This window comes from Schistocerca americana, chromosome X (assembly GCF_021461395.2).
Source record: "Schistocerca americana isolate TAMUIC-IGC-003095 chromosome X, iqSchAmer2.1, whole genome shotgun sequence".
Classification (NCBI taxonomy): domain Eukaryota; kingdom Metazoa; phylum Arthropoda; class Insecta; order Orthoptera; family Acrididae; genus Schistocerca; species Schistocerca americana.
This window is the reverse complement of record NC_060130.1, coordinates 372,693,314-372,719,452: the sequence shown is the minus strand read 5'-3', so window position 1 is coordinate 372,719,452 and position 26,139 is coordinate 372,693,314. Positions and strand designations below refer to the sequence as shown.

At 41.2% G+C, this 26,139-nt stretch overlaps 1 protein-coding gene across 2 annotated transcripts in view; it reads right to left on the bottom strand.

The window, feature by feature from the left end:
• Nucleotides 1-3,094: 3,094 nt before the first annotated feature.
• Nucleotides 3,095-26,139, bottom strand: part of LOC124556729 (5'-AMP-activated protein kinase catalytic subunit alpha-2) — a 156,317-nt gene continuing 133,272 nt past the window's right edge. For both annotated transcript variants that reach the window (XM_047130727.1, XM_047130728.1), the window contains one exon: nucleotides 3,095-6,607. The gene's annotated coding sequence lies outside the window, so the exon portion shown is untranslated. The remainder of the gene's footprint in view (nucleotides 6,608-26,139) is intronic.

Here is a 26,139-nt window from a genome sequence, read left to right as displayed (position 1 = left end):
GCACCTATTCTACCATAAAGGCTCTCTAGTCTGGGTTCACACATACAGTCTCACACCAGGGAGGACATCATTGGTCATGTGGGTCACTAAATGTTTAAGTACAATTCAGACAAGAGCATTTTACGCAATACTGAAATCAGCTCCAACCACAACTGCTAAATGATGTTTTACCCCCAATACAAGCACAGCCAAAGTAACCACCAGAGACCATCAACACTGCCCTCTGTGCCTCCTAAACAGTCCAGATACAGACTATCATCTCACAAACTTACACACTCTAGCAGATGAAGTTCTTTCCCTCAATCCCTACCAACATGTAGGCTCACCATGTTGAGATTATCATGAGCAATAGACTACAGATGTCAAACTGCTGTCTTCAATTGCCCATCCACATTAAAAGACCAACTCCCTAAGGTCTCGCCCACACCACCAACTGTCACGAAGCTGTTGGCAGGGATGCCCACTAACCCTGTATCCTCATGTCATCAGTCCCCATTCCAACTCGTGCACTACTGCTCCTATGAGCCAATTAAAAGAAGGGTGTATCTAATATTCTGCCACTCCAGGGATATTAAGGCACATTCAGACAATGGAGGTGACATTATTTGTAAGGCCTGTAGTTCCAAGTTAGGCAGCCACAAGTTTCAGGTTTCCATCAAACTTTTGCACTCTACTAGAAATAAATTCCCCTTCACCAGACAGTTTGAGAAGTTTGTATTTCATTATGGAAGTATTAGTTATGCCACTTGTCACATACAACTACTGCTTCACTTTCCAGGCTTGGGCTTTAATTTGGAATTCTGTTAGACTGTGTGTCTTGTAAGATGATTCTGACTTTTGCTCATCATTACTGGTTTCGGCTGTCATTCTTTATAGTCTTAAGGCTTGCTCTCTACTTAACTTTTAGCTTTTGACTTAGCATTGATCTTCTTTCACACATGTTATGTGTTTTGCAGTAGTGACTGGTCTAGTTAGTGTCGGGCTATATGTCATATGTACCATTATTGTGCACGCATTTTATTTTTCACTTTCAATGGATAAGCACTGTGAAGGAAGACATATGACTGCATTTCATTTTTTATATTTTATTAGATAGCCACAACATGTGTTTCTTTAATCTCTCTCCACACATAAAGGAATTTTCTTAAGTAAAGGCTGCTTTTGGGCATCAAGGATGACATTACGTTGCAAGTTTACGGCTAAATTATTTTAAGTAAAAAGTAAGAAGCTTGCAGAAGGAGAACAATTGTCAGATGTTAAACGCAATTGCCAAGAGCTTATGCAGGCAATACTGCAGGTTCCTCCAGTCTTTCTGACAGTCATGAATTACATTATACATTAGATTTAACATAGACTTTACTAACACCCATTCATTCTTCAAACTTCTAGTCTGACCCTCTTAGCATAACAGATACAAGAAACAGAAACAAATACTGCTATTTTATTCTCAAAATTGCAATAGACACTCATCTACAAAGACTTACTGACAAGCTATCAGCAGTATATTTCACACAAAGTATTTTCTAGAAAACAATAAAACTGATATCTCACACCAATGTCTCTTTATCCTTTTATTTCATTTTTTCTGTTACATATGTCAGCCTCTTAATTGCCAATGAATATCAAGCACATCATTTCAGACAGTGTAACATTCATTAATTAGGTATGACAGAATTTATTTACATTTCTCAGCTTTTCATCAATAACTTTAAAAAAATAAATTTGCTAAATATATAAATACATATGAAAACATGCATCATTTCGGAACTTTCAAGTCAGTAGAGATCTAACATACGGATGGGGAATGCAATCAATACTTTGTATGTCTTGATTGTTAAAAAGACTGCAATCAAGAAATTCATTTTCCTCTCCTCTACTACCACAGCTACATTCCTCCAGTTCTACAGTTTAAGATGTAGTACTAATTTTTTCATTTTATTGCTAGTGCAATGAAAAGGATGAATCCTGGGGTGGATATGATCTAACCATTGCTTTTACTGGAGTATGTAGAATATGTTTCTGACTAGCATTTTAATTCTTAAGTTCACTTAATTATTTCTTTAGGATAAAGCTACATTTTCTAATATTATTATTCTTTTATTCTGATGTCATTGTCTCTAAATTATCACATTATGTGTATTCAGTGACAACTGAATAGGTGACTTTCTTCCTTTTGTTAAGTTAAATTTAATTTAGGAATGGTACACTTAAAAGAAAACCTCTCCCACACTTTTATAACACTTTACCTAATTTTAATGAGTAACATGACAATGAAGTAACACAATAATGTCGTCTTGCAGAGTTTCTTTAGAATAATTTACAAATGTGACTCACAATATACCTTTCCTATTAGGCACAGGTCAGACAGACAAGATGCCACAAGAGCTAATTAATTCTAGAAAACTTAAGTTTTAGAAATACATTTCTGTTCATTAAAAGGAAATGATGGAAATATCAATATTATATGTGACTTCAATCATTTAGCAGTTCCTCAATGGGAAGAGAACAGTTATTATTTTGAAAATTATTTCACACCTTTTTTCTCCTCTTCTACCCTCCCCCTCTTCAGTATTCCTCACCTCTATAACTCCCACACAAACAATTTTCTTCCTTGTTAGCATTCTTTCTGACAAATGGTTATTTCTTCAGTAGTTTTACTATTATAAACTAACATAGCTGAACATTCCAAGTCCTCGTGAGTAATTAATAACTCATCAAAGGTATAAAATATGTCCATTGTTCATCACACTGTTTCATAATAATTATTTACAGTTTATTTCACATCATAAACAGTTCGGAACAAGTTTTCCAGATTCACTGATTAAAAATTTTCTCTCTCTCTCTCTCTCTCTCTCTCACACACACACACACTTTCTATTGCTTTCTTTTGGTGCACATTATAATACTTTTTTGTAGATGAAGAAAAAAAGGAAATACCTATTATAAGAACTAACTAATTATACAATAAATAATATAACATGTTATCAGTTTAGTTTTATCATTATTACTATGCAGAAAATACAGAACTGAAAGTTTCTGTCACTTTTTAGGCATTTGAAGAGCTGTCACACACATTGTCTTCATAAGACATCATTGGTAAAAATAATGTTTATCACATGACAAATTATACACTCACATTGCACAGGTGCTATGTACAGATTCGATACGTTTACGGTCTTAGGGACAATTTTATCACATTATGTTTGTTGGCAGCTACAGAAAGTAAACTTGACATGTCACACAGTAACACCAGTGATCATTTATCAAGTATCATCTTGCAATGACTAATGTCTGAAGCAAAAAGTTCTGAGATTTTTAGAAGCAGCACCATTATAAAACTCAGTCAAAATAACATCAGAAGGAAATATACTGGTGAATCATCTTCCTAAGCCAAAGCACATCTGATAAGGAGTGTACACATACACACTTCTGGCTTCCACAACATGTACAGAAAGAGGAGGCAGAAAGATTATCAGTGGAAGCAGGCATGTAAGAAGAGACTGGGCAGATTAAAGCAGTGGAACACTTGCAGCATATAGGAACAAAGTGATAATAAGTGTACAATAGACAGAAGAAAGATTATTAACACTGTGTCTCATCAATATATGATGTGGTCCTCACATACCAAATAGAGCCGAAAGCAATAATGTCCTATAAGAATGGGAAAAAAGAATAGTAGTATGTGACATGACTACTAAATTGAGTGAAAAGTAGAATCTAATCCAAATCATCAAAATGAACAGTTACAGATTTACACAACATGGTGATCAAGTGAGAGCAGCATTAAAGGAGAATCACTTATCCTGAATGCAAACTGAGGCAAATTAAACAAAGCAGTTGGTACACCAAATGAGAGAAGAACATTTCACATAAAAGCATTACATCACCAGTACTTACAAAATAATGGAACTGACAAAAATGGAACCCCTACCTCATAAGTTTTGCTTGGAAACTATGAAGGCAGTTTTGTATATGCTTAAGTACAACATGAAATTGAATCTACATTTTTGATACTTAGAGAAGAAAAACAGACACTGCTTTGATGACGAACCAGACTTTAAATTCTTCAAGATGTTAAAAATTCCAAAAAGTTTCAAAAGAAAACTTAATTTTTTTCTTCTTTAGTATGAATTAAATATGTGGTGGATGAAGGGAACTTTCATTCAGGCTTCCAAAGTTTTTCCACCTTTCTTGTTGTACAGTTTCACCCATTGACTGAAACATTAGAACTGAAAGATTTAAAAACAATTATTGTTAATGGCTTTCTGACTCCTGACGACCACAACATAAATAATATTGTTCTATAGTCAATATACAGCATGTTTCCATAAGATTCATCCAATTTCACAAGATTATATATTCTACATGAACGAAGATATAAACTCAAGTAAATTTTAATTTAAGTATCAAATTTATCTTGGCTCCAGCTGTAAGCTGTCAGTTTATGCAGCTGTTGGTAGTGGTCTAGCTGCTGCAGCTAGCTTGTTTGCTTGGTTGGACATTACCCAAGGTGCGTCAAGTCAAAATGGTAATAATGTGGTGACAAAAGGGCATTTTGCATTCTCTTTTTCAACAGGTGCATTTCTATTACACCTGTGCAGCAGCATTTTCATGACTAGTATGACAGTGCCTCTACCGCATGGGGTGTACATTGCACCATTGGTCTCCAGGCTTGCTGAGTATAACTAGTGAGTTTATTTTATTTTTATTTTTTAAACTATGGAACTCTGTCTATGTGCCTCCCCTTCCAACAACTTTTGGTGAACTGTGACAGGACATAGCAACAGTAGTGAATGCTTGTAAAAGTGTGAGATGACTTTGACTATCATCTGGTTGTTTGTCATGTGTCCAGTGGAAGCCACACTGAACATTTGTTGAAGGTAAATGAAACCTTTGATCTTAAGTATAGTTGTAAAAAGTACATCAAAGTTGTATGCATGTAAAAGATATCCCCTTTTAAAATCAGAGGGTTCTTCTGAAAACAAAAACGGCATAATCTAATACACGAGTATAAATTCGTATCTTCATTCACATACAAGACAGTCTTGTGAAATCGAATAAAAAATTTTGAAACACCCTGTATTATTTAATCCTTAATGCCAGGAGATAAGTCAATACTCACTCTACAGGGTAACATAAAGAATGATGGTAACCTGAGCTCTGCTAGCTGTAGAGTGCTACATAAGACCACATTTTTCTGCTATCTGTTGGAAACTAGAGGTACTACTTTCGCACCAAGATGTAAGGAGATATCTATCAACAGCTTACAATGTTAAAAGGGAGGAAAAGGTTTTTAGCTTGCTCTCTGAACATGACACAATATAATATTCATGTGAATCTACATTTGAACAAATTGCTGCAATCTTTCACAATTCTATAAGAAAGGGTTAGACTACGTGCTCACTATAACAGCTTAGACAGTGACAATGACATTAAGACAGTCACCTGATCTTCACGCTGAGAAATTTTGCTAGTTCATTGTTACACATTAGACTAGAAGGCTATGAAAAATTGTGCAACCTGGTCAAGCACTTGGCAGTAAAAGGACAACCATTGTGTGTTCTCTTTTGTGGCTCATCAGATTCTGAGGATAAAGCTGGTTTCAGAAGTGTGGGCAAGATGACTCTGTTACTGACAAGGTAACTGACAAGCCAACATTAGTTTCACTTTGTCCATGTTTAATTGATGACAGACATGTTGGAAGGATCCAATCTATCAATTTATGAAAGGTTTCCACCTTCTTCTTACAAGTGCTCCTACACCCTGTAGTGGGATGAAAACATACAACTGATGAAATCAGAATGTGTGGATGAACAGTTAGCTGAAATGGTGTTGCAGAAAGATACAAAAGGAAAAATTCTTCTTGTGAATGTTATAGTGATGATGATACAAGCTTTTGCTTTTATTCATTCCAATGTGCCTTTGTGCCTCTATCCATCCCTCACCATTTACCCTCTCACAAGATTCAATTCAGAGACACTGACCCGGGCAGTACAACTGTCAAAAGATTACCAAAGGTGTTCTAATACCAGCTGTGCAATGACAGAGACTTCACATAGAGCAAACAATCTGTATCAGAGTGCATGGCACCCACGTGAAACATAAGGTGGTAAGTAAGAATAAAATGAACTTTTTATAGCAGAGAATTGTTCGTGAACTCAGATAAACTGGAAGTGCTAATATTACACATTAAGTGATCATATATAACCTTACTAGGGCAAAATGTATTTCTTGTCGCTTCTTAAAAGTTGCATTTAGTTTTCTTCAACAGTTTCTTGTACAAGAGCACATTTGTAAAATGCTGCATTTCTCTACCAGTCAACTGTTTACATTAACACCAGTAGCTTAGGGTACGAGCACAAAAATACTGGCAATACATACCAGTCTTCCATTTCTGCACTTAAAATTCTAAACAATAGCCATAAATAAAAACCTTTCAATTACTATAATACTAACAAAAAAGGCTCCTATATATGTGACTTTGAAGGTAACTTTTAAATTTCTTTTAATGTTTTACACTGAAATCACAACATTACAACTAAACTTGTCGCTTGATCTTTGGACAATTGGTCTCCTCATATACAGCCATAGAAGAACAGTGGCAAACCTAAAACAAAAAAATCAAGCTTAAGTATCTTGTAAAGTAGTAGAAATAAATAAAAAATGTTTAAAAGTTATCAGAATAAAGCATTTGACAAAATATGCTTTGTTGAATAGCTGCAATGCAACCAATTCAATGCATTGCCTGATTATAGACAATCATGATTGCTGTATGAATCATGCACTCAATTTGTGACAACATTAGGACACATTTATCACATGCACAGAGATCAAACATAAGTAACAAGCCTTATTAGTTAACTGTATGGAACAGAAATAGTCTGAATATAGATCATGGGTTGAAAATATGTGCACATACACGGTGTCCAGGGGAATGGTTAATATTTGCAGATATGACAAGAATGATCATTTGAGGAAAAAAAGTCTAGTAAACACAGGTTATACTACGCATACCGTAAGAGCTATGAGCACTTCTTCATCTTTGATATTCTGAAACAAATTTCTTCTACTGCAAGCTCTTTGCTTTCTATATTTTCAGAGGTAGTAGTGTGGTCAAAACAGTCCCGTCAACATGGGCCCTAAAGCACATTCCTTAAGAGCTATGAGCACTTGTTCATCTTTGCTACTGTGAACACATTTCTTCTACTGAACAAGTAGCTCTTAAGGTATGGATTTTAGAGCCCATGTTTAACCAGACAATTTTTTTCTTGTTTTCATCAATACTACCTCCTACCAAAATATGGGAAGAAAATAGCTTGCAGCAGAAGATATGTATAAGAAGGGTAAAAGAACAGACTCATATGATTACAGACCAACATCCTTAACATCAGTTTGCTGCAGATTTCTTGAACATATTCTGATTTTGAACATCATAAATTTCTTTGAGACAGAAAAACTTCTGTCCACAAATCAGCATGGATTTAGGAAGTATTACTCATGGGAAACTCAGCTTGCCCTCTCCTCGCACAATGACCTCTTAACTGTGGATGAAACCAACACGCAGATTCCATATCCCTAGATTTCTGGAAAGTGTATCACAAGGTGCCCTGCTGCAGACTGTTAACGAAGGTACAAGCAAGCAGAATAGGTTCCGAGATGGATGAGTGGCTTGAAGAGTTCTTAAGTAATAGAACCCAGTACATTGTCCTTGATGGCGAGTGTTCATCAGAGATAAGAGTATCATCAGGTGTGGCCAAGGGAAATGTAATAGGACCACTCTTATTTTCTGTGTACATGAATGATCTGACTGATAGTGTGAGCAGCAGTCTGTAGTTGTTTGCTGATGATGCTGTGGTGTACAGGAAGGTATCATCATGGAGTGATTGTAGGGGGATACAAGATGACAGAGAGAAAATTTGTAGTTGGTGTGATGACTGGCAGCTTGCTCTAAATGTAGAAAACTGTAAATAAATCAAATGAGTAGGAAAAACTATCCCATAATGTTAGAATACAATGTTAGTAGTGTGCTGCTTGACACAGTCACGTTGATTAAATATCTAACCGTAATGTTGCAAAGGGATATGAAATGGAACGAGCATGTAAGGACGGTGGCAGGGAAGGTGAATGGTTGAAAGTGTGGCTCATCTACATCTACATCTACATACATACTCCGCAATCCACCATAAGGTGTGTGGCGGAGGGTACCTCGTACCACAACTAACATCTTCTCTCCCTGTTCCACTCCCAAACAGAACGAGGGAAAAATGACTGCCTATATGCCTCTGTACGAGCCCTAATCTCTCTTATCTTATCTTTGTGGTCTTTCCGTGAAATGTAAGTTAGCAGCAGTATAACTGTACTGCAGTCAGCCTCAAATGCTTGTTCTCTAAATTTCCTCAGTAGCGATTCACGAAAAGAACGCCTCCTTTACTCTCGAGGCTCCCACCCGAGTTTCTGAAGCATTTCCTTAACACTCGCATGATGATAAAACCTACCAGTAACAAATCTAGCAGCCCGCCTCTGAATTGCTTTTGTGTCCTCCCTCAATCCAACCTGATAGGGATCCCAAATGCTCGAGCAGTACTCAAGAATAGGTCGTATTAGTGTTTTATAAGTGGTCTCCTTTACAGATGAACCACATCGTCCCAAAATTCTACCAATGAACTGAAGACAACTATCCGCCTTCCCCACAACTGCCATTACATGCTTGTCCCACTTCATATCGCTCTGCAGTGTTACGCCCAAATATTTAATCGACGTGACTGTGTCAAGCACTACACTATTAATGGAGTATTCAAACATTACAGGATTCTTTTTCCTATTCATCTGCAATAATTTACATTTATCTATAAAGGAGATAGCATATAGAACACAAGTGCAACCCATTCATGAGTACTGTTTGAGTGCTTGGGATCCCACCAGGTCAGATTTAAGGAAGACATTGAAGCAATTCAAAGGCATTTGTAACTGGTAGGTTCAATCAGCACTCAAGTATTAGAGATGCTTTGTGAACTCAAATGGGAACCCCTGGAGGGAAGATGAAGTTCTTTTCAGAAGGACAATTGTGAAAATTTAGAAACCCAGCATTTGAGGCTTACTGCAGGACAATTCTACTGCTGCCAATGTACAGTACATTTCACGTAATGGACCACGCAGATAAGATAAGACAGGAGAAATTACGGCTTGTACACAGGTATGTAGACATTCATTTTTCTGTCAATCCATTTGCGAGCAGAACAGGAGAGCAAAGGCTAATAGTGGTACATCACACGGTGGTTTGGGGAGTATGTATGTAGATGTAGATGAAGAAGAGATTTGTTTCACAGTATCAAAGATGAAATGTTCATGGTTCTTAGGTATTCATTTTAGAGCTCATGTTTACTAGCCTTTTTTGCTTTGAATCATTGTCGTGCTCTAAAATGCCTGAATATTGACCATTCCTCCTGGGACAATATTTATAAGTTTTTAATAGCATATTTAATTACTAGCTGAGAAAATTTGAATGAAGCTGATAAAAATTCAAAGAATAAGTTACAAAATTTGTATTTTTATTTAATAGGAACTCTTTGTTCAGTGGATACATTACTTATCCAACAAAAAGCATCATGGGAAACATGAAGACTCTTACAACTGAATGTCTTCAAACAATAAAGTAATATGCAGTAATTTTAGAGTTCACAATTAGCCTTTTGGTAACAATTACTTAATAGTTCAAACATGAAGTTGGACATGGAGACATCAAACATACAGGTGAGATTACGTAGTAGGAGGTAACAGTAATAGATGTAGAGGTAGAAGTGGTGGTGGTGGTGGTGGTGGTGGTGGGGGTGTTGGTGGGCAAATTTGAGAGAAACATATTAACAAAGGAATTCAGTAGAGTATAAGCATTAAAGTAAAACAGGATAACAGGATAACAGGAGGAGGAGGAGGAGGAGGAGGTTAGTGTTTAACTTCCCATCGACAACGAGGTCATTAGAGACGGAGCGCAAGCTCGGGTTAGGGAAGGATGGGGAAGGAAATCGCCCGTGCCCTTTCAAAGGAACCATCCCAGCATTTGCCTGAAACGATTTAGGGAAATCACGGAAAACCTAAATCAGGATGGCTGGAGACGGGATTGAACCGTCGTCCTCCCGAATGCGAGTCCAGTGTGCTAACCACTGCGCCACCTCGCTTGGTCAGGATAACAAGTAACAATAACAAAGAAAGATATTAATGCACAAAAAATACTAGGGAAAGAAGGTTGAGCCTGTAGGTATGAGTTCTTAAGCTTTTGTCTCACTGCCAGTGGAAATCAAGATGGAGGCAGAGGAGCTGACATGGGTATAATAGGAGAATAGTGCAGAATGCTGCCATAGAAGACATGTGCGAAGTGTGGCATGGGCAGAGCCACTGACCCAGGTATTTTCCTGCCACAGCCAATAGACCTGGACTGGCAGTTCTATTGCTGATTTCGACACCTGTGGTCCTTCCCTTAGCCTTGCATAGTGCTCTGTTCTGTGTGCTCTGTGCTCAGTTGCTCGCACTGGTCGCATGTTGTGTTTTCCTTCGTGCTGCCCCGTAGGTTAACTGGCACATCTAGATTCATTCCCTCTTCCAGGGTTCAGCTCCTTGCCCTGCAGTGAAGCCACCATCACCTAGCACAGTTACATTCATGCTGTTGTTACAGTTGTGGCCTCAGTGATGGTTCCACAGGATTATCATACTTGTGCTGATACTAAAGTGGTGACATTCGACATTCACACATGTGTAATGCTCTTCATTGTTTTTCTCCTAGTGTTAAATTGTGGCCACCATGGAACCCGGCATTTTTGCAAAGCTGGAAGGAGCAATAGTGCCTCCAGGAGCAACAACGAAAGCTGCAACAGTAGCAAATGAAGGAACTGTTCAAACATACTGCAGCATTGTTCCTTACTTGTGTCACACTGATAGTCGGCTAGGCATTGGCAGAGAAGCTTTCTTCCCTATTGATGCTGATGTCTGTCGATTTTCATGAGACTACAGAAAGGTGGGAGGATTATCTTGTGCCAATTCTTGCTGCTGAGTGCATGTTTATATGAAATCATTCATTCATAATTTGAAGCCCTCTACCAACCCTGAAAAACTTACCTGTGATGAACTTCATCAGTTGCTCACGAAAAATTTTGTGTCATCACACCCATCTGGTGGCAACACAGTTACAGTTCAACCAGTACTACAACTTTAATCTTCTTTGATCCATTATGGATCATGGGACGACGGCTGGTATGAACTTCTTGATGCAATAATTTACCAACAGCCATATGATTTGTAGAAGTTTATTTTATTTTATGAACGTCTATGTGCTACCAGTTTTGGCATTACAGTGATGCAATCTTCAGGTCCCACTCATCATAGTCGTAAAATCGCTATACACGGAAGGAGCCATATGCAAACCACCTCAGTCTGTGTCACCTGGCCACCAAGAGCTGTTGCAGGACGATTGATTCACGGATCCAGTTATATGGCTCCTTCCATGTATAACGATTTTACGACTATGACGCGTGGGGCGTGAAGATGGCATCAATGTAATGCCGAAACTGGTAGCACATAGAAGTTCATAAAATAAAATAAACTTCTACAAATCATACAGCTGTTGGTAAATTATTGCATCAAGAAGTACTACAACTGGCCAAGGCAGTCTTACATGGCACGGTTCATCAACCTTTAAGACCTCTTGTGCAAGTGTTGTTTTGAGTGTCCCCAGTGAGCTACATTGTATGCAGATTCAATGATTATGGATGTGATCATCAATGTGCATCCCAGCAGTCTGGCCCAAATGTCATTTAGTAAATGTTGGGTTGGGTTGGGTTGTTTTGGGGAAGGAGACCAGACAGCGAGGTCATCGGTCTCATCGGATTACGGAAGGATGGGGAAGGAAGTCGGCCGTGCCCTTTGAAAGGAACCATCCCGGCATTTGCCTGGAGCGATTTACGGAAATCACAGAAAACCTAAATCAGGATGGTTGGACGCGGGATTGAACCGTCGTCCTCCCGAATGCGAGTCCAGTGTTTAACCACTGCGCCACCTCGCTCGGTTTAGTACATGTTCAACAGGTTTGCCCACACACAGAGGCCGTGTGTGGAGCCTGCCACAAAATAGGACAGTTGGCAACAGTTTATGACAGTCAACGAGTTGCAGGGCAGTCATTGGATAACCCCACTGTTTTCCGTAGCCTAGGTGCTGTCCCCAACTTCCTATAACCATTGCCCCAGCGTATTCTGCTCATCACTAGTGGATGTGCAGCATTGGTCAGCCTAATCAACTTAGATACATATTGGCTCTTGAGCTGCCCTGGCTGTAAAGGGCATATTGTCAATCTGTCTTATTATAAACAGTGTATTTGTAAGAATGTGGCATGGCAACTTACACTGAAAGCGGAACATTCAACATTTTTTTCTGAAACCCTGTGACTATCTTCCATTGAAGCACATAAGTTTGAAATTTCGCTCAAATATGCCTACAATATCCCTCTGTAACAATGCAAAACAGTGGTTAATTGGAATGTCATCTTCAAGCTCAGGTATCCTTGAACAGCAAGGTGTCAACACACGTGAAAAAAGACCACAGCTCACAAGTTCATGTGAGGTGCAAGGTGGGTCAATGATAACACACTGACACAAAATTTCACTACAATTCTGCCCAGAGGCATCATGGATGTGTCACATGATGGTAAGGTCATTGCACTCCCTCTTACCCACATTTCACATCATCTTTTGATTCCTATATGATGGAGGCCAGAACCACAACACCCAACCCTGAAATCACCCAGTTCTCTTATGGGTGGCCATGAAAACATTTCTGATACACAGCTACTCAGAACTGACACAAAAAGCCCTCAAGAGGTGACATAAAGGGCATCCACAAAACCACCCCTTCCCTGGGGCATTGATTCCCACACATTTTGTGGTTGAAAACAACACTTTGCATTGTGAAGAGCAACATAATCACTTTATTGCCAACTTTTTGACACCACTGACACTCCCTGGATGATTCAATCGTTCTCTACGGACACTGTGGTCTGGCACCCCAAGTGAACATGATCACACACCTATGGAGTGCAGCCTGACTGCAACTTTTGCACTGGTGTACAGGGTGGCACCAACAGGGACCATTTAAAACCATTCAATGAAATCTAAACATGATCCAAAGCAGTAAAGGATGTTTACGCTTTTTCAGCGTTCCTGTTTTGTGCTCTCCTGTGGTGGGGGGTTCCAACTCTGACACATGTGTTAATAAAGTGGCAGAAGGCTCCTCTATGATCCGCCAGGTTGGCAACAACTATGTATCTTTGTTGAATGTAACTGATCAGAGGCTTCGACACTCACTCAGCAAAGTGATAAGCCACTGCTGCTTTAGTGCCTGCTTGTTAGGCATATGGAATATAAAGGGTGTACAAGGGGTTGCCTGCCCTCGGGCGCTAGAGCAGCAGTGGAATGCCACATAGCTGCATGGATTTCAAAGTCTCTGTACAGATACATTTTTAACGTTCCCAAAAGAAACGTGCAGGTTGCAACTAGTGTCTTGCTGAACTGGGGGAGGGAGGGGGGTAGGGTCTTAGAGGGACCTTTTGCCACTTTATCCATGCACTTGCAATGTTGCACACCCTGTGATCATACCAAAGAAAAGCGCAAAACAGGAGGTCTGAAAAAGCATACACAACCTTTCCTGCTTTGGATTATGTTTGAATTTGCTTTGGATTATGTTTTGTCAAATGGTTGTAAATGGTCCCTAGTAGTTCTATCCTGTAGACCAGGGCAAAAATTGTGAACATGCTACACTTCAAATGGGTCAGATTAAGTCTGATGGTGCTTGCAGCCCCACAATGTCTTTACAGAGTTTATGATATCAATCACAGAGGTGTCAAAAGAAAGGTGAAATGTGGTTAAGAGGGGGGTAAAGGGGGGGGGGGGGGGGGAGATTAGTGTTTAACGTCCCGTCGACAACGAGGTCATTAGAGACGGAGCACAAGCTCGGATGAGGGAAGGATGGGGAAGGAAATCGGCCGTGCCCTTTCAAAGGGGCATTTGCTTGAAGCGATTTAGGGAAATCACGGAAAACCTAAATCTGGATGGCCGGAGACGGGATTGAACCGTCGTCCTCCCGAATGCAAGTCCAGTGTGCTAACCACTGCGCCACCTCGCTCGGTGTAAGAGGGGGGTGTGACGACCTTCCCATCATATGACACATCATGTGAATCTCTGAGCTGTGACCTTTCTTTCCCATGTGTCAACACATTGCTGTCTGAAGTGTCACTGAGCCCAACAGTGACCTCGCAGGGCTCCATGCCTTCGCACCATTACAGGGTGAGATTTAGGAACATTTGAGCCTAATTTCAAAAATATGTGTCACAATGGGAGACAATTACAGGGTTTTGAAAAAGTGATCCTTAAATTGTGTTTTGCAGTGTACATTTAGTGTCTCAGTTGGCCCCCCTTCTGAGATTTGGACTTTTACTATGGTCATATGAGTACCTGTTCAAGAATATCTTGGGTCGGGCCGAAAATTTCGAGGCACACGTTTTTCTTAAGCCATCTGGAATACCTAAATTCTGTCACACCTGTCTCATTCCCATTGCCATCTGCAATAAGGTGAGAAGAGCATCTGTCAAATCTGCAGGCAGTTTTCCAACACCTGCTGGAGATTGACCTTCATAGCAAATTGGGAAAATGTAGTTTTATTTTCCCCAGTGAGACTGACCTTACCCCAGGATGTAACAGCCATTTCCAACTTGCCAGTGCTCAAGAACCTGAAGGTGCTGCAGTCCTTTTTGGACAAGATTTCATATTATGGTAAGTTCATTCTACAGGCCGTGCACGTGTCTCAAGCCCTTAAAAGGCTTCGCCTTAAGGGCATCAAATTTGTCTAGGCTGCAGATTGCCAACAGGCTTTTCAGTCCCTCAAACAGTGTTTGCGGTCCACTCCTTGTTGCGGTCTTGTCACATCAGAGCCCACATGGCACTGAGCACTACATCAAATCTCACATGGCAGCAAGCAACCCACCGCACACGCCTCAATGACGCTTTCCACAGCAACACGTAATTATTCACAGATGGTAAAGAAAGCACTGGCCATCCTTTTTGGAATTAAAAAAGTTTCATGTTTTCTTGTATTGCATGAAGTTTCTACTGATCACTGACCACAAGTCTTGGTTCTTCATTCAGCCCTCATTCCGAACTGGCAGATATGACCATCAATTGCAAAGATGTGCACTTTTCCTTAGTAATTATTCTTGTGACATTTGGTACTGGTCCACCACCCAGCATGAAAATGCGGATGCACTATTTCCAGTGGCACCAGATCTGGACTTCAGCCAATTCAGCCTACAGGAGGCTCTCACTTTTGCTTTGGATGATGGGATGGTGCCTTGCAGCAGGACTTGCTGGATTTACAAGAACAGTAGTAAAAGTCATCCACAAAACTATCATCCAGAATCTTAGCACATATTCAGAGCTCAAAAATAATGTGGTATTTCAAACAGAATGACCTCCTCCATGCCAACCACCATGGATTGCGAACACATCAATCATGCAAAATGGATCTTGCACTTTTCTCACATGATATACCAAAAGCTTTGGATAAAGGCAGTCAGGTAGATGCAGTGTAGCACATCTACACTTATTGTCAAAAGTATGATCATATGGGGCATCAAGCAAAATTTGTGACTGGATTGAGGATTTCTTGGTAGGGAGGACGCAGCATGTTATGGTATCTTGGATGGAGAGTCATTGACAGATGTAGAAGTTGTTCTGAGGTAACCACAAGCGCCAGAACAAAGATGAAGTACACAAGACCAGAAAAGGAGGTGGGGAAACATCATCCAATAGCCCACTGACAAGGACTGCAGTGCACCAGGAGCGACATCTGCAAGAAATGAATATAAGAACCGCTCCTGCCAGCCTCAGCCGCTCAGATCGGTTCAGTGTACAGACATCAGTGGACGGTTGTAGACCAGCACTTGCAGAACTGTTAGTAGTGATCCATATCAAGTGCTTACTTGGACGTTGTCTATAATGAAGATTATAATACTGTTTGCATGTCGCCCCTCACTTGTGACATTTGTGGTAAATAAAAAGTTAAGTATTGTCAATCTGATTTCTAGAAATAAAACTACTAATGTTATTTGCTTGGATTGTTGTATGGAATTCTGAGAATACCCCATCCCTTAGGCACCCTATAAGCGATGAATGGGCAAGATCCTACAACTGGTGACGAGTCTTCAAACGAACTACGTGCCAACAGCCACAAAAATTTGTGTGCTTTTCGCACTGGCACCTTAATTCTCTCTTGTCTTTACTTTGCAGGGGTGAATATTGCCTTTAATAGTTTCTTGTCGTTTTTGCTAATCAGTGTTTTCAGGTGGGTGTTGCAGAAAATTTCTTTGCTTTTGTCATTATTTTTGTCTGTTGCACTTGTGTCTTCCAACATGCCCACCAATCCCCTCCCGCCTCCTGCTCAGGCACTGCAGCCGCAAGCATTAGATGCCACACAGCTAATGCAGATGTTTAAGTCCCAGATGCAACAAATCTCCATCCTGCGCACACAACAGAACAAGCACTGCCTACTACAGCTGCTATACCACCTTTTCGACAGTTTTGTGACCATGAAGAGGAATGGCTCGAGTGGTTAGCCCAGTTGGAATCACATCTCATTGCTCACAACATCCCAGGTACTGTGAAACTTCCATAGCTATTAGCAACAGTAGGAAGTGCAGTATTCAGACTTATCCAGAAGTTATATCCTAACACCACTCTAAGTGAACTGTCGTACAACCAAGTAGTACAGTCCCTAACTAACTATTATGACCAACAAGTGAATGTGGTAGCAGGTAGATATCAATTCTTCAATTGCAAAAAACAATCAGAACAAACATATCATGAGTGGGTAACAGATTTTCAGGATACGACAAGGAAATGCGAATTTAAATGTGCTTACGGTGCTTTATATTCAGATATTATGTTGTGTGATGCGATCGTCTACAATGTACCTGGTGTCAAAATCAGAGAACAGATTTTGAAACAGTCCGATCCATCATTTCAGCAGATAGTGCAAATACTAGATCAGTACAATTCCGGTGCCATGTTGGCTCATACATTTGAACAGCCAGCTACTTCACAAGTTGAGTCCCTTAGCTGTGATCACCCCATTCTGCACCGGTGGCTTGTGCTCACCACGCCGAGTAAACAACACCTGTCCACACCGCATAAGCAGTTCGCTAAACAGGCGGCTCCACAGGCTAACATAATAAAGTCTTGCCCTCAGTGTTATACATGGCAGAAACGCCAAGACCGTCCCTCCTGACAGGCTCAGTGTTACGCTTGTGGTAGGAAAGGACATTTGCTGGTAGGAAAGGACATGTGCAATCTGTATGTTTGAAATGGAACAAACTTAAGAATTCGGCCCACTCACAAAAATCTAGTCACAGAGCCCAGGTCATTAATACAGTATATTCCAAGTCTGCAACTAGCGAGTGTGCAGTTTTGTCAGTGATACGTCAGTCAAACAAACTTTTTGTTCACTTAATTATTTGTGGAAAATGTGTGAAATTTCAGTTGGACATGGGTGCCTCCTTCACACTGCTAAGTTGTCACACTTATGACCTGTTAGGATCCCCATGCCTATCTAAAACTAGCACGCAACTGATGGCATACAATGGACAAGACATTCTCATTCTCAAAACATGTACTTTGCCTGCAATGTGTCGCTCACATACGCGAACAGTGACTTTTACAGTACTACAATCACGCGAGTGTCCAAACATATTTGGTCTTGATTCTTTTGATTTGTTTGGCTTTAACATTCAGGACAATGTGTTGTCAGTGTCTGCCATCAATGCAAAAGACAGTGTAGCTATCTTGCTAAAAGAATTCCCGGAACTCTTTTTTTGAAGGTTTAGGAAAGGCCAACCTTTTTTTTTTTTTTTGTGCATATTACGCTGGAAGACAATGCTCAGCCGAAATTTTGCTGAGCCAGAACTGTTTCCATTGCATTACATAACAAAGTCGCTGCTGAACTTAAAGAATTGCTAGATAACGGAGTTATTGCACCCATATCAGCTAGTCAATGGGCAAGTCCACTGGTTTTGCTCCCTAAACCTTCAGGTTGCATTCGCCTCTGTGTTGACTTTAAGTCTACAGTCAGCCTACAATCTGTCACTGATATTTATCCATTGCCATGCTCAGATCTCATCGACAAATGAGGCGCTGGATGCTACTTTTCAAAAATTGATTTGCACAATGCATATCTTCAAATACCGCTCGATGAAGAATCTCAAAAAGTGTGTGTAGTAAACACTCATTTGGGCTTGTTTAAATATTTGTGTTTGCCTTTTGGCAGTGCTTCCGCACCCACCATTTTCCAGTGGTATTTGGAACAACTGACTCAATGAGTGCCAAACTGTTCAAACTACTGTATTTGGACGATACTGTCGTAGCAGGTCGTACACCTGAAGAACATACTGCACATTGTTTCACGTGTTATCTGATGCAGGGCTTAAGTGTAGACTGGATAAGTATGATTTTTTTAAAACCTGAATTACACTATCTTGGTCATGTCGTAAACAGTCAAGGTGTACATCATCCTCAGTCGCATTTGTTAGCCATATGAGACTTGCCAGATTCTCAGAATATCGCAGAATTGCAGTCAGTTTTAGGGGAAAATCAACTATTATATTCAGTTCATAGCAAATGCTGCACAAATTGCAGCTCCACTGCATTGCTTGCATCGCAAGATCATCCCCTTTATTGGACAGATGAGTGCCAAGTAGCTTTTCAAAAACTTAAAGATGCACTGCTCCATGATCGATTCTTAGTTCAATCTGATCGTGACAAACCAGCTGTTTCCTCTTACGGAATCGGTGCAGTGCTTTTGCACAGAATTGGTGATAAAGACAGACCTATTGCTTTCCCATCAAAAGTGTTGTCCAAAGTTCAGTGTAACTATTCGCAAATTGAAAAAGAGGCTTTGGCTACTGTATATGGTATCACCAAGTTTCACCACTATTTGTATGGCATAAAATTCTACTTAGGAACATATCACAAGCCTTTGCAGTCATTGTTTCATCATACGAAACCAGTTCTGGTACGAACTACCCAAAAATTGCAATGATGGGCTTTGTTGTTGTCGCAATACCAGTACAAGATTGTGTATCGTCTGACAGCTCAACATGATAATGCGGACACACTTTTACGTCTTCTGGTTAGCCCTGATACTTCTGCTGCTTTGATGCTTCTGCTGCATCTTGTCACATCGATGCTCAGGATTCTGAATTGCTTCAGACTTTTCCACTGAACTATAGGAAAATTGCACAGGCTATGGAAGCTGATCCTGATCTGAACATTTTGCTCAACTACATTTGCACATCTTAGCCTTGTTCCTTGCATAGCATAAAGAACTCTGTAGTAAGCCGATACTTTGCACATCAGCATAGCCTCACTGTACAGAAAGGCGTGATTCTTTTTCAGAATGACAGTGGACAGTCACACGTGTTGATCCCTAAAGCTTTGGAAAAAGAAGTGTTGAAGTTACTTCACCTAGAACACTCGAGGATTGTTCGTACGAAACAGTTAGCGCATCGACACTGTAGTTGGCAGGGTATGGACGCCCAAATACAACAGATGACATCACAGTGTCATGCATGTGCGGAAAATCAGTCCGCTTCACCACAAAAGTTCTCTGCTTGGCCCAAGTCACAATCACCATGGCAACGTGTGCACATAGACTTTGCGGGACCTCTTTCGAACACTCGTTGTTTGACTGTGGTTGACTCATATAGCAAGTTTCCTTTTCCTGTGCCCATGAATTCGACAATGTCACATAGCACAATTCAGGTGTTGTCATCGATTTTTTGCCTAGAAGGTTTACCTGAAGTAATAGTGTCAGACAATGGACTTCAGTTCACGTCAAATGAATCTGAAACATTCTGTGAACGCAATGGCATTTAGCACCTAACTAGTGCACTGTTTCAGCCATAGTCAAACGGCGAAGCGGAATGTTTTATCAGAACATTCAAGCAGTAGATGGCCAAACTTTGCTCCCCACACACCAGGGATCAAGCACTGCAACTGTTTCTCACCTCATATCGTTCGCACCCATGAGATGGACCTTCACTGGCAGAATTGCTTCACGGCCGCCACCATCGGACACTGTTCCATCTGCTCCACCCTCCTGAGCATCCGGCACAGAAGGAAGGCCGCAAGTATCGCTTCGCACCGCATCATATTGTCTTTCACAAGGTTTTTAGCAGCAGCAGACGGTGGGCACAGCAGACGGTGGGCACTAGGTGAGATCGTCCGTTGACTTGGCGCTTGCATGTATCTTCTTTCAGGTCCAGATGGTTTGCAGTGCCACTGCCAAAATCAACTTCTATCTGTCATGTCCATGATGATGTTTCAGTCTTTCTTCCCCCATATTAATGAGTCCAGAGGGCAGCGCGGCCACAGGAGCTGCCAGAGGGTGTCATCACAACACCGTGGGACGGCCCCATGGAGACAGAGCCTTTGCCTCCTCCGCCTCCTCTCATCCTACTGATGGAGCTGGACCCACCCACAATGCAACAGTTGCCACCTTCTTCATCTGGTTCATGGCAGCAGGAGGTGGACATGTGCCCTTCTGGTCATTTTCTGGGGGACGTTTCCGCCAGAGCACAGGCCGGATGGCCAGCTACGGCCTGAAGCTTGAGGTCCCCTATGGCCACAGCTTCCAGCCCAGCATTGCGCCCACACTCCTGCATCCCCTGTCATGGTCGAATTCCCTACACAACGACTGTCCATCACTTTGGCGGGGAGGAATGTTCTGGCATAACCACAAGTGTTGGAACCAAGATGAAGAATGCAAGACCAGAAAAGGAGGTGAGGAAATATCAGCCAATAGCCCGCTGACAAGGACCGCACTGAGCTAGGAATGTCATCTGCAAGAAATGAATATAAGCACCACTCCTACTAGTCTTGGCCACTCGGATCGGCTCAGTATACGGACATCAGTGGATGGTTGTAGATCGGCACTCACAGAACTGTTATTAGTGATCCATAGCAAGTGATTACTTGGACTTTGTCTATAGGGTAGATCATGCTACTGTTTGCATGTCATCCCTCACTTGCGGCATTTGCTGTAAATAAAAAGTTAAGAATTGTCAATCTGCTTTCTAGGAATAAAACTACTAATGTTATTTGCTTGAACTGTTGTATATCATTCTGAGGACGCTGCATCCCTTAGGCACCCTATAAGTGATGAGTGGGTGAGATCCAATAGAAGTAACTATGGATGTGCCCCAGGAAAGTGTGTTGGGACCCTTGTTGTTCTTGTTGTATGTTAATGACCTTGCAGACAATATTAATAGTAACCTCAGACCTTCTGCAGGTAATGCAGTTATCTATAGTGAAGTACTGTCTGAACGAAGCTTCATAAATATTCATTTAGATCTGGAAAAGATTTCTATGTGGTGTAAATATTGGCAACTCGCTTTAAAAGTTCAGAAATATAAAACTGTGCTCTTCACAAAACAAAGAAACATAGTAGCCTATGACTACAACATACATGAGTCACAGCTGGAATTGGCCAACTCCTACAGGTACCTGGGTGTAACTCTTTGTAGGGATATGAAATGGCCACACATACTCAGTCGTGGATACAGCAGATTGTAGACTTCGGTTTACTGGTAGAATACTGGGAAAATCCAATCAGAGTACAAAGGAGACTGCTTACAACTCACTCATGTGACTCATTCTGGAATACAGCTCAAGTGTGTGGGTCCCATACCAAATAAGATTAGCAGGGGATGTTGAATGTATACAGAGAAGGGCAGCACGAATGCTTACAGATTTGTTTGACCTGAGGAAATGTTTCACAGAGAAGCTGAAGAAACTGAACTGGCAGACTCGTGAAGAAATCCTACTTATAAAGTTTCAAGAGACAGCTTTAAATGATGATTAAACAATCATTCTTCCCACACTCAATATATGAGTGGAACGGCAAGAAACTCTAATAACTAGTATAATGGAATGTACATTCTGCCATGCGCTTCACAGTGGTTTGCAGAGTACAAATGTGGATGTAGATTCCAGCATCTAACTCCTGCCTCTCATCCAGCATCTAACTTGGACGTGGAGCACTTCATGCATACGTTCAAGACCCAAATGAAGAAATATGTGTCTGTCTCGTCCTGCAATGATACCCTATCAAGTTTCCTGGCTATGTACCCGGAGATGTTGGTTAACAGTTGTCTGCTGAAACACTTGCATCAGCACAGACCACTCGATCTTTTGGATTTGTTGCACCCCAATTCGCATGCCTCAGACCATTACTCCCCACTGTGTTTTTCTCAAGGGGTTGCCGTTTGGGCCCCATTCTTTCGACTGGCAATAGGGCTGGCTGCCGAGTGTAATGGTGAGCCACAAAGGCTGGTAATTGTTTGTGATGGATGTTGGTTGGGAGCAACCATTCCATCATTCTAATCATAATCAGTTGCAGCTATGACCTGTTGGACCTTTGACACCACCGTCTCCAAGCCAGCCAGACAATGGGGTCAGTCAAGGCATTATTCTGCACCGTCCACTGTCCTGCCTTCGACTGCTGAATAGAGCAGTAGCAGGGCTAGTTCCTTAGTCTCCCACTGCAGAGCCCATCGAGTTAGAATGGGTGCCCCCTTTCGCTGTTAACCTGTGGCAGAGTCCTTGTTCCCACCCATGACATTGGACCAAGTGATACCCCAGCCTCTGCAAGCTGCTGCCTCTCTGGCAGAGCAAGCTGCATCAGTGTTGCCTTCCTTCATTGGTCACTCCACTGCGTGAGAAACTCAAGCCCTCTCCAGTTTTGCAACAGAGGTCACCGCACAAGCTGGGCCATTTTTGGCCCTACATGGTCTTTTCAGGAGGAGAGGATTTAGTATCCACACCTGAAGACATAGGGATGGATGCAGAGAACTGGCATCGGACTACAGCGGAATACCACAGAAAGCTGCCACGGAGTGCACACATAAAGCATGGCATGGACAGAGGCACTGACCCAAGTATTTAGCGCCCCACATATTAACTCACATGTCAAGATCTGTTTGCTCTTCTGGGGTTTATATCCTTGGCTTGCAATCGAGCCACTATTGGTTAGCACAGTTAACAGCCATGCTGACAGTGATGATTCCACACTGTTGTCATGCCGACACTGATATTAAATACAGAAGAGAGACAGGGTTGGGTGGGAAAGTGATATCTTCAGCAGGTTATATAAACGGAATCTGCTGAATTAAGTGTCTGAGCACATATCAGAGTGTGATGTTTGATGAGTCCTTACATAGACACTGGAATGTAAGGTACAGAGTTTTCATAAAGAAAGAGAAAAGAAGAAAAAAATGTGATATTATTTAAGTCAGAACAAAATGACCATTCTAACATCTTGGGAACAAACATGTTTGGGACTTGAGGATGTTATGTGACACAGTAAAAATATCACATAGCTCCCAGCCTGATGAAAAGCTTTTGATTTGTCTTCACTATAGTGGCTTGCATGTTAATTTCTCCAGTCACTTTATCCCTTCCACTAGACAAAAATCTGAGGCTATTATCAGGAAGTCTAACCACCATGTTGGTGGCTAGCAATGCAAAAAAAACTATATCAAGGTGGCAGTCTATGTGACACAGTGTGAAGGGAATATGGAAAAATTATTCAGTAAGCTTAGTGTGCAGAGAATATACAAAGCTGGGAAGGGTTTGATCAAATGGCTCCTTGTAATGGTCCAGCAATTGATATTGAGTTGCGAACAGGCATACCTCATAATATATTCATTTTCTTCGGTCATCCACATCAGTGGAAAAATGATGGTAAACTGCTACGATGCATCAACAACATTGATGTGCCATCCAAGTATATGCCCAGGGTGAAAAGCAGGATGGGTGGCCATCTACAGTGCACTAATGTACATCTACATCTACATCTACATTTACATTTATACTCCACAAGCCACCCAACAGTGTGTGCCGGAGGGCACTTTATGTGCCACTGTCATTACCTCCATTTCCTGTTCCAGTTGCGTATGGTTCGCAAGAAGAACGACTGCTGGAAAGCCTCCGTGCGCGCTCAAATCTCTTTAATTCTACATTCATGATCTCCTCGGGAGGTATAAGTAGGAGGAAGAAATATATTTGATACCTCATCCAGAAACGCACCCTCTCGAAACCTGGACAGCAAGCTACACCACAATGCATAGCACCTCTCTTGCAGAGTCTGCCACTTGAGTTTGCTAAACATCTCCGTAATGCTATCACGCTTACCAAATGACCCTGTGACGAAACGCGCTGCTCTTCTTTGGATCTTCTCTATCTCCTCTGTCAACCTGACCTGGTACGGAACCCACATTGATGAGCAATACTCAAGTATAGGTCAAGCGAGTGTTTTGTAAGCCACCTCCTTCGTTGCTGGACTACATTTTCTAAGGACTCTCCCAATGAATCTCAACCTGGCACCCACCTTACCAACAATTAATTTCATAAGATCGTTCCACTTTAAATCATTCCGTACACATACTCCCAGATATTTTACAGAAGTAACTGCTACCAGTGTTTGTTCCGCTATCATATAATCATACAATAAAGGATCCTTCTTTCTATGTATTCGCAATACATTACATTTGTATATGTTAAGGGTCAGTTGCCACTCCCTGCACCAAGTGCCTATTCGCTGCAGATCTTCCTGCATTTTGCTGCAATTTTCTAATGCTGCAACTTCTATGTATACTATAGCATCATCCGTGAAAAGCCGCATGGAACTTCCGACACTATCTACTAGGTCATTTATATAGATTGTGAAAAGCAATGGTCCCATAACACTCCCCTGTGGCACGCCAGAGGTTACTTTAACGTCTGTAGACGTCTCTCCATTGAGAACATGCTGTGTTCTGTTTGCTAAAAACTCTTCAATCCAGCCACACAGCTGGTCTGATATTCCGTAGGCTCTTACTTTGTTTATCAGTTGACAGTAAGGAACTGTATCAAATGCCTTCCGGAAGTCGAGGAAAATGGCATCTACCTGGGAGCCTGTATCTAATATTTTCTGGGTATCATGAACAAATAAAGCGAGTTGGGTCTCACACGATCGCTGTTTCCGGAATCCATGTTGATTCCTACAGAGTAGATTCTGGGTTTCCAGAAATGACATGATACGTGAGCAAAAAACATATCCTAAAATTCGACAATAGATCGATGTCAGAGATATAGGCCTATAGTTTTGCGCATCTGCTCGACAACCCTTTTCAAAAACTGGAACTACCTGTGCTATTTTCCAATCATTTGGAACCTTCCATTCGTCTAGAGACTTGCAGTACATGGCTGTTAGAAAGGGGCAAGTTATTTCGTGTACCCTGTGTAGAATCAAATTGGTATCCTGTCAGGTCCAGTGGACTTTCCTCTGTTGAGTGATTTCAGTTGCTTTTCTATTCCTTGGACACTTATTTCAATGTCAGCCATTTTTTCATTCATACGAGGATTTAGAGAAGGAACTGCAGTGCGGTCTTCTTCTGTGAAACAGCTTTGGAAAACGTACCTGTCTAAAACGCATTTCACAATTGCCTTGAACTTTTTCCATAAACACTCAACATTGTCAGTGTCAGAACAGAAATTTTCGTTTTGATCTGTTGGGTAGTCTGAAATCCGCCTCCTATTACTCTTGCTAAACAGATAAACCTTTCTCCCTTTTTTTATATTCCTATGAACTTCCATATTCAGGGATGCTGCAACGGCCTTATGATCACTGATTTCCTGTTCTGCGCTTATGGAGTCAAAAAGTTCGGGTCTGTTTGTTATCAGTAGGTCCAAGATGTTATCTCCACGAGTCGGTTCTCTGTTTAATTGGTCGAGGTAATTTTCGGATAGTGCACTCAGTATAATGTCACTCAATGCTCTGTCCCTACCACCCGTCCTAAACATCTGAGTGTCCCAGTCTATATCTGGTAAATTGAAATCTCCACCTAAGACTATAACATGCTGAGAAAATTTAAGTGAAAGGTATTCCAGATTTTCTCTCAGTTGTTCTGCCACTAATGCTGCTGAGTCGGGAGGTCAGTAAAAGGAGCCAATTATTAACCTAGCTCGGTTGCTGAGTATAACCTCCACCCATAATAATTCACAGTAACTATCCACT